At 45.1% G+C, this 14,997-nt stretch overlaps 1 protein-coding gene and 1 long non-coding RNA gene across 3 annotated transcripts in view; one reads left to right on the top strand and one right to left on the bottom strand.

Annotated features, from left to right (window-relative positions):
* The window catches only part of ASTN2 (astrotactin 2), a 1,024,651-nt gene that overhangs the window by 901,631 nt on the left and 108,023 nt on the right, over positions 1 to 14,997 (top strand). The window lies entirely within an intron of this gene.
* On the bottom strand, positions 13,160 to 14,142 carry LOC120864675. Its single transcript, XR_005721208.1, has 3 exons — positions 14,010 to 14,142; positions 13,641 to 13,878; positions 13,160 to 13,398 (listed from the first exon to the last, which is right to left on the bottom strand). It is a non-coding gene; the product is annotated as an uncharacterized LOC120864675 (long non-coding RNA).

Below are 14,997 nucleotides of genomic sequence, written 5' to 3'. Positions count from 1 at the left end.
CACTTGGCCAACAAAGTCCCTATGTCAAAGCTATGGCTTTTCCAGTAGTCATGTATGGATGTGAGAGTTGGACCATAAAGGAGGCTGAGTGTCAAAAAATGGATGCTTTCAAATTGTGGTGTTGGAGACGACTCTTGAGAGTCCCTTGGACAGCAAGGAGATCAAACCAGTCAATCCTAAAGGAAATTAACCCTCAATATTCACTGGAAGGCATGATGCTGAAGCTGATGCTTCAGTATTTTGGCCTCCTGATGCAAAGAGCCAGCTCATTGGAAAAGACCCTGATGCTGGGAAAGATTGAAGGCAAGAGGAGAAGGGGATGATGGAGGATGAGATGGTTGGATGGCCTCACCAATTCAATGGACATGACTCTGAGCAAACTCTGGGAGATAGTGAAGGACAGGGAAGCATGTCATGCTGCAGTCCATGGGATCGCAGAGTTGGACACAACTAGCAGTTGAACAACAGCAACGACTATAGATCAAGAAAGAAGAAATAGCAAGAGAACCAGGGAGCCCAGTGTGGACCAGAGGTAAGGAGAGCTGAATCCTGTTTTCCAGTGCATGGTCTGGAGCTCATCTTTCTGTTCTCTAAGTGTCTGTTGTGGGTTATTGGATAACAGCAGAGGTGGAAGGAACATTTGGGATCGTCCAGTGATGGACACTGAGAAGGCGATGGCACCCCGCTCCAGTGCTCCTGCCTGGAAAATCCCATGGGCGGAGGAACCTGGTGGGCTGCAGTCCATGGGGTTGTGAAGAGTCTGACACGACTGAGCGACTTCACTTTCACTTTTCACTGTCATGCCTTGGAGAAGGAAATGGCAACCCACTCCAATATTCTTACCTAGAGAATCCCAGGGACGAGGGAGCCTGGTGGGCTGCTGTCTATGGGGTCACACAGAGTCGGACACGACTGAAGCGACTTAGCAGCAGCAGCAGCAGTGATGGACAGCTGAGGTCCAATAACATACCTCAACTTATTACTGCTGTGCTTTCATTGGGCTTCCCTGGTGGCTCAGACAGTAAAGATGCCACCTGCAATGTGGGAAACACAGGTTCGATCTCTGGGTTGGGAAGGTCCCCTGGAGGAGGGCATGGCAACCCACTCCAGTATTCTTGCCTGGAGAATCCCCATGGATTGAGGAGTCTGATGGGCTACAGTCCAGGGGGTTGCAAAGAGTCGGACACGACTGAAGTGAATAAGCACACACGCTTTCGTTAATAAGTGTGTCAGCCGCTGTTTATTAAATACTTCCCGTTGTGCCAGGAACTGTGCTAGCATTTTGTGTGTGTATGCCATCACATGTTCACAGCACTCCTATAAGGCAGGCACTGTGTTTGTCACTTTCACACATGAGCAGATCAAAGCTCAGAGATATGTAGTAGCTTGCTATGGGCTTTACAGCTACCCAGTGACAACATTGAGGTGCAAATCAGGCATGTCTGACTCTGAGCAATCACTCCTAACTGGCCTGGCCTCTGGCTTTCCTGACCAACCTGGATACATGGGCAGGGGCACTCCTCCCCACTCGCCTGATTCAGAGGAGAAGAGTATGTTGTTCAAGGTCACAGAGCTGATTATCAAAATCCAGAGCCCCTAATCTCTCGTCTGCTGAACTTCCTACTGCTCCCCAAGCCAAGCATGGCCCTATCACTTTTCATGGTGTCAAGGTTATAAAAGAGCTCATCTTGTCAAGAAAAGATCACTTTGAAATAACTAGAAAGTGCTGTTGTCCCTCCCCTGGGCCCTTTAGCACATCACACAGTTGTTGACTGTCTTCCAGGTGGCTCCCTTGGAAAGGAGAGCCCTCCACTCCCGACCCCTTGAATGTCACCTGGCTGAGTTTGGTCAAGCTCTATTTTAGGTGCCATCAGCTGTCTTATTAAAGCCTGGCTCTGTTCACAGGCAAGTGCTATGTGATAGCTGGGCCTTGGGTCAGAGAGGGGCAGCTTCAGACTGGTGACGGAACAGCCTCGAGTTTCCTCACCGAGGCCTGTGTGTCAAGAATGGAGGGTTAGCTGATGAAGCCAGGAGGCCACTGTGTTCACATGTTGTTATTTATTCTGGTGGGATCCGTCTCTTACTCAGCAAGGGGATTTACGCTAGAATTATCCAGCTGTGTCTGAAATTTGGCTACAGACTCAGATTCCCAGGATGAAGAGGTCAATGGCTGTCTTTGTCCTTAAATATATTTCATTTTCTCCCTGGCTATTCTTGGTAGACTAATGACTTAGGGCAAAGCATCCACAAAAACTCCTGAGTTAACTATGGGCTGATCCACTGATACAATCCAGGGTTAAAATTCTGAGCATCTTTGTCTCCATGGGGAGGGCTCCCCAGATTTGCCATCTGCAAAATGGATCTCTGGGCCATTCCTTTTAACACTGTGCATTTCATAATCTCTGTCCCCATCTGAGAAGGAGAAGTGAAAGAGTATTTCCCACCTATGGGGACTTAATCTGAGTTATTAATGGCCTCTAGAGCAAGATACAACATTTTTCCAGTAGTCATGGATGGATGTGAGAATTGGACCATAAAGAAGGCTGAGTGCCAAAGAATTGATGCTTTTGAACTGTGGTGTTGGAGAAGACTCTTGAGAGTCCCTTGGACTGCAAGGAGATCCAACCAGTGAATCCTAAAGGAAATCAACCCTGACTATTAATTGGAAGGACTGATGCTGAAGCTCCAATGCTTTGGCCACCTGAGATGAAGAGTCATCTCATTGGAAAAGACCCTGATGCTGGGAAAGATTGAAGGCAAAAGGAGAAGAGGGTGGCAGAGGATGAGATGTTTAGATAGCATTGACCAGATATGACTTGAGCAAACTCCGGGAGGTAATGAAGGGCAGGGAAGCCTGGCAGTCTGCAGTCTGGGGGGTTGCAGAGTCGGACATGACCTAGTGACTGAGCAACGACAGCAACAGCGAGACAAAGCGTGTTATAGTTTCAGCCTCCCATTTGCTAGGAGTTTAGTAACATCTTTAGAAAGGAATGGTAGCAGCACCTCATAGGGTTGCTGGGACGTGCTGTACACAGTCAAGGTTCAGTGACTGTTAGCTGCTGTTTGCCGCCTCTTTCATGTTGTCATTAGAGGCCCAGTCTCTCTGAGGCTCAGTCTCTACGTCTGTGACATGGTGACAGTAATCCTCACCTTGATATTGGAGAGTGAGGTGTGAAATCCAAGAGGCTTCATGGAGACTTGCCAGGTGTTAACAGTAAAGGCTCAGGAACTAGGGAGTATGGTCTTAATCCACCTCTCCTTCTCTCTGTTGATCCCTCTCTCCTCTTCTTGAGCTCTTCTGAGAAACAGTCCCCATAAGCCCAGGCTCTACGTCTCTTACTTCAGCCACCTCTTATTGGTGTCTTGTCTTCTGCCTTCTCTCCTTCCATCCTTCTTCCATGTCACGTCAGGTAGCTTACCCAAGGCCATCTTGGTATCACAGACCCTCTCTAAGAAAACAGCAAGTGACCACTCCCATAGCAGAGCCTCCCTTTCAAGGAATGTGAAAGCCCCGATCCACCTCCGGGACTCACGGAGAAGCCGAAGGTCCCCAGGGTTTCCAGCCCGGGAACCTGACAGAGACTTCCAGGGACAGGGTGGCTGCAGGGCTCTCCCGGGAAGAGCACTCGGGAGCGAAGCGGAACTGGGGACGTCCGTCCAGAGATGCCCAGTGAAGAGACAGAACCCAGGGCTCGTAGCCTCCCAGAGGCATCCTGGAGCCACTGTACACCTGAGTCCTGAGGACAGGCACGCACAGCTCTTCCCAGCTCTACATTCAGCGATGTCACGTTGGGAGTGGTGGAAAAGTGTCTAAACTGGCCACGGTAGAAGTTTTTACACCATGGAAATCAGCTGATGCTACGAGTCAGCATCTCTCCCACTTTTTTTTTTTTCCCCTCTCCAGAGAGCCAGTTGTTAAACATTTACCAGCATACCGCTGGACCCCAGTCTCATGAATGGTTCACAAGTCATGTGACCTCTTTGACCTTCAGTTCCCTCACATATACATCGAGGCTAGTTTGTTATTGCAGGTCCTCTGAAGCATCTGAGAAGCAGATGCTGAGATGGGATGAAATGTTCAAGGTCTTTCTTAGGAGAAATACATGTATGGGAGATGAGAAGTTGCTATGAAGACTGGGAGTGTCTTCAGATTGTGGTGCAAACGAGAGGAGGAGAGAGAGAAGTTAAGGAATGTTTGTGGAGGCCTTTCAGGAGCTTTCAAGGTGGTTTACCATCCAAAGAGGAGTCCTATGTGTCAGTATACCTGTTGTACCCAGTCACTGGTTGGGAGCAGGCTTTAAGAAGTGTGGCCTCGATGCTAATGTAGTGATGGAATTTGGAACTCTCAAACTAGGGTTCTTGGTTAACTGAGCCTCTGATTGTTGAACTTCCTAGATGCATTCTCCTGGCCCCCGCAGATATAAACACATCAAACCCCACTGGATGTGTCTTATCCAGATCACGTCATACAACTTTAAAGATAATTTCTAAGCAAGTAAATCTGTGCCAAGCACTGAGTCAAGTCTAGAGGATAAAGAGAGGTTCGAAACATGGTCCTTGAACTTAGGGGACCCATCCAAGTGGGATTGACAAGTAAACAGACACACTCAGGACAGCGTGAAAAAGTAAGGGGGATGGCAGGGAGGCTTGTCAGTAAAGGCTGCATAGAAAAATACATGGTGATCCTTGAATGGGGACCAGTCTTGGGTAGAATGGGGATTCTGGACAGAAAAAAAATCTTCAAAGGCAAAGGCTCAGAGACATGGAAGAGCACATAAGATTCAAAGATTTGCAAGCAAATTAACTTGGGTTCAGCATAGATACAAGAGTGAAGTTAGAAGTGACCCTGGAGAAGGAATCAAGGCCAGACAAAGCAAGGGATTGGATATATTTATTCACTTTTGTAGCCCGTGGATAAGGGAGGAGCATTACAGACTTTCCATCAAATGCATTTTTTAGCATAATCACTGACTGCAGTTTGGAGGATGGACTGAAGGGGTAAGACAGGAGACAGGAAGTCAGAACTGGAAGCGAGGTCCATGTGAGAGGGAGATAGCAGGAACACGGATATGGAGAAGGACAGTCAATTAAGAGCCATTTAAGTGATAGCACCTACTCGAGTAGATGGCTGTTGGATCTGGAGGATTATGAGAGAGTCTGTGATGGTGAGACCAAGTAGCTAGCTTGAATTATATACATCCTTGTAACTAAGCCTGTCTCTTGACTTTCTAAACTGTAGTTCCTGAACTTCAGGTCATAACTGTTGTGGATTATGAAATCAACTTACTGTATTTTGTCCAACAGTTAAAATGAATATATAATAGATTATATTACATATAGCAAGGGTAAATATTATTTCATAAAGCTTTGTTTTGAACTCGTGCATGTGTATACTAGGTTGGGATGTAAAATATATGAATCACAGTAAAGGCCCTTTCCTAGTCTATGAAGTTTTGTAGGGCAAGAGTTGCATCTTACCCTTTGTAAACTCAAGGAATTATAGAATTGGAGGAGGTCTTTGATTCTTACTTAGAGGTTTTGTATCATCAAGCCCTGCCTCTGCACCCTGCTCCTCCCCGACCACCACTCTACTTCTTTTAGTTGGAAAATTATATTTGAGGAGGTTACGTTCTTTCTACCAGATCAGATAATTCTCATAATATTCTTTGTAATACCTGGTTAAACTAAGAGAAAGAATAGATTGATATATGCCTTTATGAATGAATACATGAATGGCATAGCTTATAGATTAATGCAATAGCAATTCATGAGTAAATGAATAAAGGAACAGATGTGTTCAGAAATGAGTTAATAGATGACTATAATAGCTGTATGAAAAACTGAGTGGATGGATTAATGAAGGAAGGTGGGGGGGGGGATGAGGGGAGGCAGGGAGGAAGGAACTCTTGAATCCCTTTATAAGCACTGTGAGTTGGTAGATTTCCAGCTAAGGAGTGAAGAATTTCTGAGTGACCCCAGGCAGGGGACCATGGCCAGTTGGAAATAATCATGTGGCCAGCACGGAGATCAGCCAAACTTGACCGAGTGATGATGGCCTTGCAGTAGACTTTGTTACGCACTCGTTTATAGGGTGAGCTATTAACTGGCCCCACATTGGGATAGTCAGGCGCCTGACATTAGAGAATGAATGAGGTGTTTGGGGTGGGGAGAGGTGGGTTCCTTTCCCCAGCCCTGGTCTGCTGAGTCATCCCCAGCACCAAGGGCTTCTGTGCTATTATTCATCAGTCCCATGACTAGGCGCCAACCAGTTCCATGCAGCCCGGGACACTTCAGAAAGCTTCACATTTAGTTCAGGGGAAAAGCACATTAAGGTGAAGAGCAAGAACCGAAGGAGCCACTTGAGATCATTAAAAGTTAACCAAGCCTAAGTCATTTTAACTTTTGAATCAGATCTAGATTTGCGTCTGCACTTCTCTACTCATTTGCTGTATGGCACTGGGTAAGTCCTTTACCTGTCTGAGCTTCAGTTGACTCATCATAACACTAATCTTATTTCTATGATCTGTATGCTTTGCAAAGAGTTTATGCTAAATAAATGGTTATTATCTCCATCTTTTCTTGTCCTTCAAATTTCCCACACTTTTCATTCACTTATTAATTCATGTATTCAACAAATGCCTGTGGAGTGCTCACTGGGTACCAGGCATCAGGTGTTGGGGATGCATGAGTGAACGAAACAGACAAAATTTGGGGGGTGGGATTACCATGTTTCATAACTCTAGGGGGACCACTCACATAGGATGACTCTAGAAGTATAGGGAAACAATTTTTACTTTTCTAAAAAGCAAAATATATTGTTTATTAGAAGGTGATAGGGGAACCAAAGAAAAAAAATGAGCAGAAACGTTATTAGAAGTGGAGATCTACAGAACTTTAAATAAGGTGGACAGAAGAGGGCAGCCTTTGAGCAAGAGCTGAAGGGGGTCAGGGCCCTGGAGGAAGAGTGTCCCTGGCAGGGGCCAAATCCTGTGCAAAGGCCCTGAGGTGGAATCTTACCTGCTGTATTTGAGGGGTGGAAAAGGAACCGTGTTCTAGTTCCAATTCCTTTTCCCTGCCACTCTGCTGGGAGAATTCTTAATTAACCCGCAGGCCTCATCCCCTTTTCCTTGAACATCTGGTCAGAGGAACTGCTTGCTGATGGTCTGGTTATGGCTTTTCTCACACAGCAGAATGCAAGTTCCATGAGGCAAGTCCTTCTGACTTGCCCCTCTCTTCTGTCTGATAAGTGCCTCCTCGTTCTTCATCCTTCAGCTCAGTTCAGTTCAGTCGCTCAGTCATGTCTGATTCTTTGCGACCCCATGGACTGCAGCACGCCAGGCTTCCCTGTCCATCCCCAACTCCTGCAGCTTACTCAAACTCATGTCCATCGAGTCAGTGGTACCATCCAACCACTTCATCCTCTCTTGTCCCCTTCTCCTCCCACCTTCAATCTTTCCTAGCATCAGGGTCTTTTCAAATGAGTCAGTTTTTAGCATCCAGTGGCCAAAAGTATTGGAGTTTCAGCTTCAGCATCAGTCCTTTCCATGAATATTCAGGACTGATCTCCTTTAGGATGGACTGGTTGGATCTCCTTGCAGTCCAGGGGACTCTCAAGAGTCTTCTTCAACACCACAGTTCAAAAGCATCAATTCTGCAGCACTCAGCTTTCTTTATAGTCCAACTCTCACATCCATACATGATTACTGGAAAAACCATAGCTTTGACTAGAAGGACCTCCTGAGAAATCTGTATACAGGTTAAGAAGCAACAGTTAAAACTGGACATGGAGCAACAGACTGGTTCCAAACCAGGAAAGGAGTACATCAAGGCTGTATATTGTCACCTTGTTTATTTAACTTATATGCAGAGTACATCATGTGAGATGCTGGACTGGAAGAAACACAAGCTGGAATCAAGATTTCCAGGAGAAATATCAATAACCTTAGATATGCAGATGACACCACCCTTATGGCAGAAAGTGAAGAGGAACTAAAGAGCCTCTTGATGAAAGTAGAAGAAGAGAGTGAAAAAGTTGGCTTAAAACTCAATATTCAGAAAACTAAGATCATGGCATCCGGTCCCATCAGTCAGTCAGTTCAGTCATTCAGCTGTGTCTGACTCTTTGCGACCCCATGTACTGCAGCATGCCAGACCTCCCTGTCCATCACCAACTCCCAGAGTTTGCTCAAATTCATGTCCATTGAGTTGGTGATGCCATCCAACCATCTCATCCTCTGTCGTCCCCTTCTCCTCCTGCCTTCAATCTTTCCCAGCATCAGGGTCTTTTCAAATGAGTCAGTTCTTTGCATCAGGTGGCCAAAGTATTGGAGTTTCAGCTTCAGCATGGTCCCATCATTTCATGGCAAATAGATGGGGAAATAATGGAAACAATGAGAGACTTTATTTGGGGGGGCTCCAAAATCACTACAGATGATGACTGTAGCCATGAAATTAAAAGACACTTGCTCCTTGGAAGAAAAGCAATGACCAACCTTGACAGCGTATTTAAAAGCAGAGACAGTACTTTGCCAACAAAGGTCCATTTGGTCATCCTTCAAGGTCCTGCCTAAGCCTTGCATTCTTCAAGAAGCATTCTTTAAATTGCCAAGGTCATGCTCACCTTTCCTTGACCTGAACTCCAGACTCTACACAGAAGAACATTATAGTACCGTGGCAGTCTAATAAGTGAGCTGAAGAACCTAAAAAGAGTCTTGGGATTAGTTAGGGAAATGGGTTAATCCAATTGAAGTGGGTTTCTTTATTCAATGACTTCTCAGAGACGTGAATATGGTGAAGGTTATTGTGAATCTCAAGCAGAGGGATTATCAGGGAATGTATCCTAAATGCATCTGACTATACTGCACCTCCCAAAGAAGCAATCTTTAGGATCTCACTTTGGGAGACATTGGGTTGAAACTCGCTTAGGAGTCTCCCAGCTTCTGCAATGCTGTTTGGTTTAACCTCAGCTGATGTCTGTCACTCAAGCTTCATGGCCCAAAAGCAGCCACCTTGGTTTGGGTTTCTGCCTCCTGCTTGTCTGCTGAGAGAAAGGCTGCTCAGGATGCAGAAATGACCTCAGGCTTTTAAATTTTCCTGGCCAGTAGGGAACCCCTAATGAAACATAAGGAGTCACAATTACGAGAATTGGGAGAAAGCCAAGGGAACGAAAAGGGAACACCTATGACCCAGGCCTGTGGAAGAGGAGGGCATGGCTTTTTCCATCTCAGCCCTCCATAGCTACTTTCTCAAGTAGTCTCAACAATAAAATTTTGGCAGGTCAGTTCATGCTGTAAAAATTAAATTAGTGGCGGTATGTAATGGATGCAGCTTGATAGCCATCGGGATGGGATCTTTATCTTTGCTCCCTGGGGCTTGTGGGGGATGCCAACGAACCCCTCCAGATTTTGACAAGGAGATTCTTGTTTTTTCTGTCTCATTATGTCTGTCTTTCTCTAAGTTGTTCTGTTCTTCTCATTGGTGGTCTCTTTTGTCTCGGGAACTCAGTTTGGCTTTTTCTGATCTGGAACCTGACGGTCCAGCGACACTCTAGGATGTAAAATATGAGAACTGGTATAGCAGAGAGATGAGAAAAATGCAAATGATTTTGCCCCCACTTATTTTATTTTACTTCAGTTCAGTTTGGATCAATAAACATTTCTTGAACTTCTTCCAGAGCCTTTATACCAGACATTGGGGAAACGAAGATGAATAAATCATAGGTATTGATCACAGGAGCTTTCCAGCCTGGTTGGGGAGACATTCAGAGAAAGGGGACCAAATAGCTTGTTGCACACGGCGTGAGAGGGTGAAAGATGAGGCGGCTGAGGGGGGTGTTTGGAGAATCTGTGCTTGTGAGATGCGCTTGAGTGTAAAGCAGGAACTATATTATTCTTTTTAGAACATCAGTTTTCAGCGTGTACGATGTCTGCAGACTCCCCGACCCACCCCCCCCTGCCCCCCCAGCAAACTCTCTCAGCCTCATTTTCACAAACGATCAGGGTTTTTCTGTCCACTCTGCTCAGTCATCCTAGTATGTGTACGCTTTGTTTTCTGTTCACGTGGTTACCTTTCTCTGCCCCTTTGCCTGTCAAACACCAGTCGTGATTCTTTGAGATCACTTTCTCTGAGAAGCATCCTCACCATCTTCCTTCTCCACCTTCTATCCAGGCCCAAATATGAATATTTGAATTCCGTTGCCTCTAAACCCTGCGGACTCAGCTGGTTAAAGAATCCACCTGCAATGCAGGAGACCTGAGTTTGATGCCTGGGTTGGGAAGATCCCCTGGAAAAGGGAAAGGCTACCCACTCCAGTATTCTGGCCTGGAGAATTCCATGGACTGAATAGTCCACGGGTCGCAAAAAGTTTGACATGACAGAGCGTCTTTCACTTTCAAAACAACCTAAGTTTCTAGCGATAGATAAATGGATAAAGAAAATATAGACAAAAGACATATGTTATATATACATATATATAATGTATATGTGAAAAATATATGTACACACACACACATATATATGTTCATTTATAAAAAGAAGGAAATTCTGTCTTTTCACACAACACAGATGGACTCTCAGTCACTATCCTCAGTAAAATAAGTTTAACAGAAAATGAGAAATACTGTATGTTCTCACTGACCATGTGGAATCTAAAAACTCAAAGAAAATAGTAGAATGATGATTGCCAGGTACTAGTGGAGAAGGGTTGGGGAAATGGGGAGTGTTAATCAAAGGGTACGTATTTTCGGTTATAAATTGAGTAAGTTCTGGGAATCTAACATACAGCCTGGCAACTATAATTAACAGTGCTGACTTATATATTTAAAAGTTATTAAAAGAGTAGCTCTTAAAAGTTATTAATATACAGTTTTTTTAAAAGAAGCCATTATGAGAGTACATGGAACTATTAACTAAGCCTGTGGTACTAATCATTTCACAATATATTTATATGCATCAGGTCATCATATTGTATACCTTAAACTTACATATACGTCAGTAATATCTTCACACCTGTAAGTCATGTGTGATGGCAGACCATTTGGGGCCCACTGGGCTATGGCAAGTATAATACAGTAATTCAGAGTAGGCATTAGAACCAGACAGTCCTGGGTTCAAATCCCAGTCATACTGCCTGTTAAGCTGCATGACCTTAAATACATCACTTTAAACAATTGCTTCTTTACCAACAAAATATGGACAGTAATGGTAGCTATCTGTTTTATTGTTGTGAGGATTAAATGAAAAAATAAAGGGAGATAAATTGCCAGAAAGCAATAATAGTTTCAGTTCATTTCAGTCGCTCAGTCGTGTCCGACTCTTTGCGACCCCATGAACTGCAGCACGCCAGGCCTCCCTGTCCATCACCAACTCCCGGAGTCCATCCAAACCCATGTCCATCGAGTCTATGATGCCATCCAACCATCTCATCCTCTGTCGTCCCCTTCTCCTCCTGCCCTCAATCTTTCCCAGCATCAGGGTCTTTTCCAATGAGTCAGCTCTTCACATCAGGTGGCCAAAGCATTGGAGTTTCAGCTTCAACATCCGTCCTTCAAATGAATACCCAGGACTTAGGGGAGTAACAAAGTCAGAGTAGTGTAGAGGCCTGTATGAAGAGTATAGAGAAAACACATTCTTAAATCAGACTTCCAGAGTGCAAATCTGGATTCTGTTACTAGAGTGCAACCTTGGACAAGTCCCATAGGTTTCCTGCAGCTCAGCTTCCTTACCTGCAAAACAGAAGAAACAGTCCTACAGGCCCACAATCCCTTATCCAAAATCCTTAGTGCTAGATGTGCTTCTGGATTCAGGTTTTTTTTTTAAAGGGCTGGAATTTATTTATTAAAAAAAATTTTTTTTAATTGCAGGATATTTGCTTTACAACATTTTGCTGGCTTCTGCCATCCATCAGCATGAATGAGCCACGGGCATACATACGGTCCCTGCCTCTTGAAGCCCCTCCCATCCCTCTAGGTTGTCGCAGAGCACTGCGCTGAGCGCCCTGCGTCACAGAGGCCGTCTGCTACACGCATGATAATGTGCACGTTTCCCTGATACTCTCTCCATTCGTCCCTCCCACACTGTGTCTGCCGGTCTGCTCTCCACATCTCCATCACTGCCTTGCAAATGAGGTGTCACCTCACACTGGTCAGAATGGCCATCGTTAAAAAAATCTACAAACAATAAAGAATGTGGAGAAGAGGGAACCTTCTTGCAAGGTTGGTGGGAATGTAAAGTGATAGAACCACTATGGGGACCAGTATGGCAATTTTTTAAAAAGTGAGGGCTAGAGCTACCACGCGATCTTTTGTTGCTGCTGTTGTTGTTTAGAAAGGTAATGCAGTCTGTATGCCATTTTCAGTCAGCAACTCTATAATGAAATGTCCTCAAACTTCTTTTCTGCAGCTCTACAAATAATGACGTAAGCACACTAAGTCAAATTAAAGATAAAAGACTGTAGATAGCTCACAATGAATCCAGATTAGAATTTGCCTTAAATAAGTTGTGGGGAAAAAAGCCAGAAAAACTGGATTTGTTTCACCTTGGTTCTCAGCACTGGTCCCACAGGGCCTGGTAGAGATGGATTCACCGGTGTCTGTTGACCTTCCCCTCCCCGAACCGTGCATCTGGTCTGGTTACATTCCCAGGGTCTCTGTCTTCTGCTTCTGTCTGGGGGCTGGAGTACGGTTAGGACAGAGGCTCTACCCTGGAAAAAGGGCCTAGTGTGGAGATCCCCACGGTCCCTGAGCCACACTGGGTACCTGAGTGCAGAGAAGGGGAGGCCTCCTCCAGCCCCAGAGACTCAGGTCTTCCCCAGGAGGCCCTGGCTGGCGGGACAGAAGGCTGGGAGAGTGGGGTTGATACTGCTTCCCCTGTTCCCTGGGTGTAAGCTCCAGAAAAGCAGCAAGCCACCATTTCTTTTGTCCTTTCTGTTTTGTTGACCGGTCTGTTCCGAGCGCCTACAAGAATGGTGGGTTCACAGTAGATCCTTAACAAATACCTGCTGAATGAATAAGAAAATGAACAGCACTGCCCGCTTATTAAGCAGCTGGCACGTGCCAGGCAATCTTACAATCTGTTCAACCCTCATATCAGTCTTGTAAAGTGGGTATGGCTCTCATCTCCATTTTCCTTCAGAGGAGAACTGGGGCTCAGACAAGCTCACATCACTGGGATCCACACCTCGGCTGCAGCCCTGGCTGCTTCTGTGCTCCAGCTGCCTTACGAAAGATAAGAAGGGGGTCCCCTGTCAGCCAGCACAGACCAGGCCCAGGCACGTAGTCTTCATCTCAGTCCTCGTCACATGTTCCTACTGACAGTCCAGGGCTCAGTGGCGGCAAGGCGGATTGCAACAGCTGGACGTGGTCATTTTACTTCTCTGCTGATAGCTCTGTGATGGGACTTCTGTAAAAACAAAAATCCACCCGTGTGTATCCAGTCACAGCCTCTTGGAACATGAACAGTACTTGAAGCAAATACAGATTCAGAGCTGCTAAGGAACCAAAGAACAAAATAAGAGGTGTGTGTGGTTTGTTATAGGGTTTTTGTTTGTCTGTATTATCACAGTGCCTATTTTACCTGGGGACTTATAGAAAATATTATATTTGTTTATATATACTTAGAAAAAAAGTAGGGGATATACACACCAAGATGCCAACAGTGGTTATTTTGAAGTGCAGTGATTGCAGATAATTCATATCTTTTTTTTCCCACCTTTGTTCATATACAGTTTCCACTATTCCACTGGAGGACCAGACATTACTTAGGTAATTTATGTGGAGATGTGAAGAGACTCAGCCAAAGCTCCTCCAAATTGCAGTCCTTTCGCTTCTGTACCAACCTGTGGTTTCTTCAAGGACAATTTCCAGGTGACAGTGTCACTATCTGAATTGAAAGCAAGAAAGAAAAATCAGAAAGCACATCAGAAAAGGGTGGCTGTCCATGCCTAGACATTTAGGAAAGGACCAAAAAGGGGAGAAGGATATACCCTATGAAGTCTACCATGTGCTCCTCACCAGGCAGAGTGCTGTCATCACACTCTCATATTTAATCCACCTAAGAACGCTGCAGAGTTAGACATTCTTCTTCCCATTTCACAGGCCAAGAGACGGAGACTTGAAGAAGTTCGGTTCCTCCAAATCGCATATCCAGAAAGCAGTAGCCACTGAAGCTCAGAACGCTGGGCTTTCCACCACTCCATCGCGGAGTCGGACAGCGCTTAGTCACGCGCTGACTGGTGGTGCATCTGTTTGCCCTCTTCCCCTATATTCCTCTGTCTGTTTATGTAATGCTTGCACTTTACCAATAATGTGCACTTGCGCGTGTGTGGACGCATACTCCCGTGACTTCCTAGGTGCTTGCAGGAAAACAAATGGGTAAAGTGGCTGGAAAATTACTTCAGCATGTAAATGTGAGTGTCATGGATATAGAATGCCATAGATACTTTCTTATCACTCAGAGCTGCTGGCTTAAATTTGGGAACATCTGTGTCATCACCGCCCTTGAAAGCCAAACCGGAAGGAATCTTGGTGACCTAGTTTATCAGCCTCCTTCTTGATTTCTCAATTTTTATTCCTTCCCCCCCACCGCCCTTCTCTCTCTCTCTTCCTCTCTCTCTCTCATCTTCTCTCTCTGTCCAGCCCTCCATTCCTTTTCTCTGTCCCCTTTCCCTCCTCCTCCCCCTTCCTTTAGTATCAGCAGAACCCTTTATTCAAGCACAGTTTTGTAAAGTAATTAACCTCCAATTAAAATAAATTTTTAAAAAAAGTAAAAATAAAAGGGCCAAATGTACAAAACAAACAAAAAGCAGGTATCTTAGGGATCTAGACTGAAGTCCCCTCTGCTTTTCTAAAGAATCCTGGGACTTAAAACCCATGGATCTAGACCTTCATGCTTGTCACCGAGCAGGAAATTTAAAACCAGGAATACGAAGACACTTCTCCAAGTGTCTCAGACACTTCTAAGTAGAGTGACTTGGGTTTCAAGCATTTACTCACCTAAGGT

The sequence above is a fragment of the Oryx dammah genome, unplaced genomic scaffold (assembly GCF_014754425.2).
Source record: "Oryx dammah isolate SB20612 unplaced genomic scaffold, SCBI_Odam_1.1 HiC_scaffold_1, whole genome shotgun sequence".
Lineage (NCBI taxonomy): Eukaryota > Metazoa > Chordata > Mammalia > Artiodactyla > Bovidae > Oryx > Oryx dammah.
The sequence above is the reverse complement of the archived record's forward strand: the minus strand, read 5'-3'. Positions and strand labels throughout refer to the sequence as shown.